This window comes from Limulus polyphemus, unplaced genomic scaffold, assembly GCF_000517525.1.
Source record: "Limulus polyphemus unplaced genomic scaffold, Limulus_polyphemus-2.1.2 Scaffold4315, whole genome shotgun sequence".
Taxonomy (NCBI): domain Eukaryota; kingdom Metazoa; phylum Arthropoda; class Merostomata; order Xiphosura; family Limulidae; genus Limulus; species Limulus polyphemus.
Genome location: NW_013669925.1, coordinates 44058 through 49573, shown reverse-complemented (window position 1 = coordinate 49573; position 5516 = coordinate 44058).

Here is a 5516-nt window from a genome sequence, read left to right as displayed (position 1 = left end):
TTCTTGTAGTCCTGGTGGCGTAGTTTGTAATTACTATAACCAATTCATGTCTGAAGATCATCCTTGTATATGTTTATTAAAAATTACACTCATTAATTTTTGTAAATTTTCTCACCAAAATATGCAAAATTATTATGTAGTATTACCCTCAGAGTAATAAACGTAAAAGATTGTATTATAATTTAAGATTTATGGTGTAATATTACTCTAATAGATGAAATATTCGGAGTTCATGGCCGTGTAACATTTAACTATCAAGACACGCCGTACCTGACATGCGGCCAAAACGACCTGCAGGACACACTTCCACTTTCTGTAGCTCGTACTGTGTTAATCCAAACTGTCACATATTTTCAGTGGATGTGTTCTACTGGGCCCTTACTCCACATATCAAATTTCAAGACAATCCTTTAAGAAATACACGAGACATAAAATCTTCAATTTTGATTGAATTTCTTTCTATTTTGTTTTTCTTCGCACCGAAAGTACTACGAAAAGTACTTAACTTTGGTACACGCATAGATCTTTACAACTTACAGTCAGTTGTCAAATTTGGTCTAAATATAAATCATATGGGCAAAGATATTCAACAACAAAACACTCAATTTTGACCAAAATTTTTGCACACGCCTACGCAAAAAGTCACGTGAGCTGTCGGGCAGAAACATTTGCTACAGCTTCACGTAAGAGTAAAGTGGACCGTTTTTAAGTCTCGTCATTTGTAGACGGGTGATTCAAAGCAGAAAACTACAGGGTAAAAGCACGTGCAGATCCATAAATATTGGTTAGGGCAAGCAAACTAGGTTAGCAGTTTCTAACTCAAGGTTTAAAAGGAATCTTTGGTCTGTTCCGAATAATAGGGTTGCGATCCTAAAGCTAATGTTGGTTACTATCAAGTGTTACTTTCTTAGTTGCTGTGGTTTGTTGGAGAGTATTAACAAAATCTCAGTCAGGATATCTAATCAAAAACACCTTAGATGTGAAAAAAAATGCAGTCAAAAAAGGATTGAGTGTGCGACTAAAGGAATGAAATCGAAATTGGCGGCCAAACTGGTATCTACATTACGCAAATATTCATTCATTAGTTAGTTAGGCCTCAAGTCGAACAAGAAAAACGACCTGGCGAACTAATTAATGAATATTTGCTGTAAAATTATTATCAATGCTAAAAGTGTAGCTACCAGTTTGGCCGCTGATTTTGATTTCATCCCTTTAAGTCACACACTCAATCCTTTTTTGGTCGAACCTTTTTTCAAATGTAAGGTATTTTTGATTAGATTATTATTACTAGAAGTGATTAGTTTTGAAAAGCCGGTCTGGCCTACCCAGACTTTCTTTTCTTATTAATATAGTCGTTGGTTCTCCTTTTCACCTGTTGGCATTTAAATATATTTTTTAATGATATCGTATTGTTTGTTAGTCATCCAAATGTAATTTGTGCTTTCATGGAAATTTTTAATAAGAAAAATAAGGAAAAATAATTATTTTTATAATTTTTTTCTTTCTTCTTTTATAGTAATGTTTTCGTTTCATCATTTGCAAAATACAGACACGGAAGTAAATTTTTTAGGTAAATCGACAACAGGTTTTGAAATATGTTTAAAAGCGGACGATATATGATTTACAGAAAGTAAAAAACACTAAAAATTAATCCTAATGTGTATTAGTGTCATTGCAAAAAGTTGAAGATGTGAAGATAAAAAGTCAGTTCTTCGTTCATTTACAATTTCAAACAAATCATCAAACAATAGTAAATAAAAGTAACAAAATGTGAATTTCAAAAGGAAGCCTGATCATCAACTCTACAGAAACGCACAACATTTTGATTTATTGATAACGGTGAGACAATATACACTCGACAACCGAAATGAAATAGCACAATTAAGATTCATGCTTAAAACTATGAAAGCAACATTTAATGGAATCGTAATATATATAATGAATTAATAATTAATTTATAAACTTTTAATAATTGCTTATATGTCTTTAGAAGGTTTCTGAAAAGTAATAAGGCAACCTCATAGTCGTGACTAATAAATTAAGTTGTGTTTGCATAAACTCAAAGACTTTTTTTTTTAAATGCAAGAAGTAATTTATGAAAAGTAGTTAAATTATTTAAAGTAGCAGAATATATTCCATTCAAAAGAGGAGAAAGTCGCATATTTTAATGCAGGAAAATCTTACAAGATGTCATATAATAATTGAGAAACCTTTGTTTCTGATACATGGGTTATCTTGAACATTTCAGGATTCTTAATTGTTTGTTTTGTAGCTAAACACAAAGCTACACAATGAGCTATCTGTACTATCCACACAACAGGTATCAAAATCCAATTTTTAGCGTTTTAACCCCTCAGGCTTACCACTGTGCCACTGAAGGATGACGCAATTTTAATAGATAATCAATTTTTGCACGAAGTCCTACTAAACAGTTAAAATATTTAAGATTTCATATTTATCAAAATGAAATTTATTTAACAATTAACGCAAGGAATGTTGCTGAAAATTTAAGGATTTTGGGAAGGAATGGAAAGTTAAATTTTCTAGAAAAGTTAAGATTTATATAAGGATAAACAAATTACACTTTTAAACTCACCAAAAATTCGTACTTTTTTTTTTATAGGAAGTGTACATTTTTATTCGTTTTTAAATTTGATTAAAGGAAAAGACAGGTCATTTTTCTCAGAAACAGAATTTGTCCATAAAGTGTTTGCTGCATCATTTACATTCACTTCGAGATCACTTAGGATTTTACGAGAGACGGTTAGTGTACCAATGCAAGCTTCAATTCTACACGGAAATGTCATTTATTTAATTACTTTACACTAGTAATAATTAGGTAGAGAACCACTAACATTACAAAGAAAATTTAGATTTGCTTATAGGTTACATTATTTAGCAAGATCAAGTTAAGATGCCCCATTTACCTTAATCGAATGGGCTATAATACAATTACGCTATGTTAATCTACGGTCAGTTTCGGGGTTAGTTTCTTTGTCTATTCTCCCTAGTGAGTTTAAACAAACTTTCTTAAGATCTAATAGCACAAAAGTACTGTATAATCAAAGAGCCGAATAATATTTTGTGGTGGAATAGGGATGAGGAAAGAAAAGAAATATGTTTCATATTTTAAATTTTTCTATAGTTATCATATCTAGTTATCCTGGTGTAACTGTTGATCTGTTTTAGCATGCAATACTTTATCATATCTAGTTATCCTCGTGTAACTGTTGATCTGTATTAGCATGTAATACTTTATCATAACTAGTTATCCTGGTGTAACTTTTGATCTGTTTTAGCATGTAGTACTTTATCATAATTAGTTATCCTGGAACTGTTGAGTTGTTTCAGCGTGTAATACTTTATCATGTCTTGTTATCCTGGTATAACTGTTTAGCTGTTTCAGCATCTTGCTCTTTGTTGTATCTAGTTGTCATGTTTTAATCGTGGTGTACATTCAACATGTAGTACTTTGTTATGAATCTAAGTGAATCTAAGTTTCAAATGGACAGCAACTGCCTGTTGTAGAAATCTACAAATGTAGAGGACGACTTTTCGAAAGTCTTCCGCTATCCGTTTTCAGGTCAGTGTATTGTTACGTCTCTGGTCGTTAGTTAATTTTCCGTAAATTCGTTCCGACGAAACTTTAGCGACACAAGTCCTTTCTTAAATAAAACTGGTTTATTCTTTCTGAATATAACTTTGCGTCGCGCTATAACAAACGCTATAATTCCCAACGAACGTCTCACGTGCTCGACTCAACAATACTTAGTTCAATTTCACACTGTTCCGTCACGTTTTGACCGTCTTATATATACAAGACTAACACATATCTAGTAAACGCTAGGGCATTCATGAAGGAACAGGATATTTCTAGAAGTCAATGACGTGTTACTAGCGTCACGTGACTCCGATGTCGTAACAGTATGTTTCTTTTCTTTTTACCGTGGGAGTTATTTTGATTTAAACCTTTTAACCCCAGTCCAAATTAACTTGACCAAGGGTCAAAAGTAATCAGGGGCACTCAGAATGATTATCTCTTCACCCCGCTCAGGGACTATATGTATCGTGAAAAAAAATAAAAATAATAATAATTATAATAAAAAGAGGGAAAATAAGTAAATGAATAAAATAAAATAAATAACTAAATGAATAAAATAAAATAAAACAAATAAGTAAATGAATAAAATAAAATAAATAACTAAATGAATAAAATAAAATAATTAAACTAAATGAATAAAATAAAATAAATAAATAACTAAATGAATAAAATAAAATAAATAAATAACTAAATGAATAAAATAAAATAAAGAAAGAACTAAATAGAATAAAATAAATAAATAAACTAAATGAATAAAATAAATAAATAACTAAATGAATAAAATAAAGTAAAGAAAGAACTAAATGAATAAAATAAAATAAATAAATAACTAAATGAATAAAATAAAATAAATAAATAACTAAATGAATAAAATAAATAAATAAATAACTAAATGAATAAAACAAATCAAGAAATCTAGGAAAATTTTAAATCTGGCAATGAGACATTGGCGGAACCGATCATAGTAATGATGCTTTAGTTGAATGTGTCTTCTTGGCTGGTTTGGGAGGCTACAACGTTTACACTTTTAAAAAAACGTCATTGTTGAGGTGCGGATCTGAAAATCCTAATCCCCATAATATTGATGTGGCAGGAAAACGGGAATTCCCCGAGAAAAAACACGTTTCTGATTGGAGGAGAGATTTCCTGTAGCCTCAACCAATGGTAGCCACAGTTTACTCACCTCTAATCCTGAATCTCTGTTTAGTGACGGTTTTATTGTGTCAATGTAAAACGATTCTTTAATTTTCTTGTCTTCCAAAAATTGTCTGTGTCGATGATTCTAGCTTTTTCCCAGTTTATGTTGTGTCCAGTTGACATGGCGTGTTCTGCAATAGCTGAATTTTGTGCTTTCATGAGTCGTGTGCTGTCTTTATGTTCCTTTATTCTTGTCGCGAGTCTTCTTCCCGTTTCTCCAATGTATGTTTTATTGCAGGAACACGGAATTTCATAAATTTTCTGTAGTACTTTGTTATATCTAGTTATCCTGGTTTAATTTTGGTGTACATTCAACATGTAGTATTTTGTTATGTATAACAATTGTTATGAACTTATTTTACAAGCTGGTTAAGCGTGATTATAATTATGTTTGTCAAAGTCATTAGTATTAGGCCTATTATGTTTTTGAACACTCCATTCTTTATCTAGTCCCTTAAGGATTTTCAAGAATTAGAAGAGTGCGCAATAATAGTTTTCCAAACACACTATATTCGCCACATCAATTGTTGAGGTGCTTCAACGTGTAGTACGTTTTTATATTTAGCTATTCTGGTGTAACTCTTGAGCTGCTTCAGGATTTAATCAATTCACGTTTACGACTTGTCTGGGTTTTCGTTCGGGATAGTGGTGGGGAATTCTACGCAATGCAAATTAATTAAATGTGGTTTCTGCATTCAGCTTTCTCTTGCGTTAACGC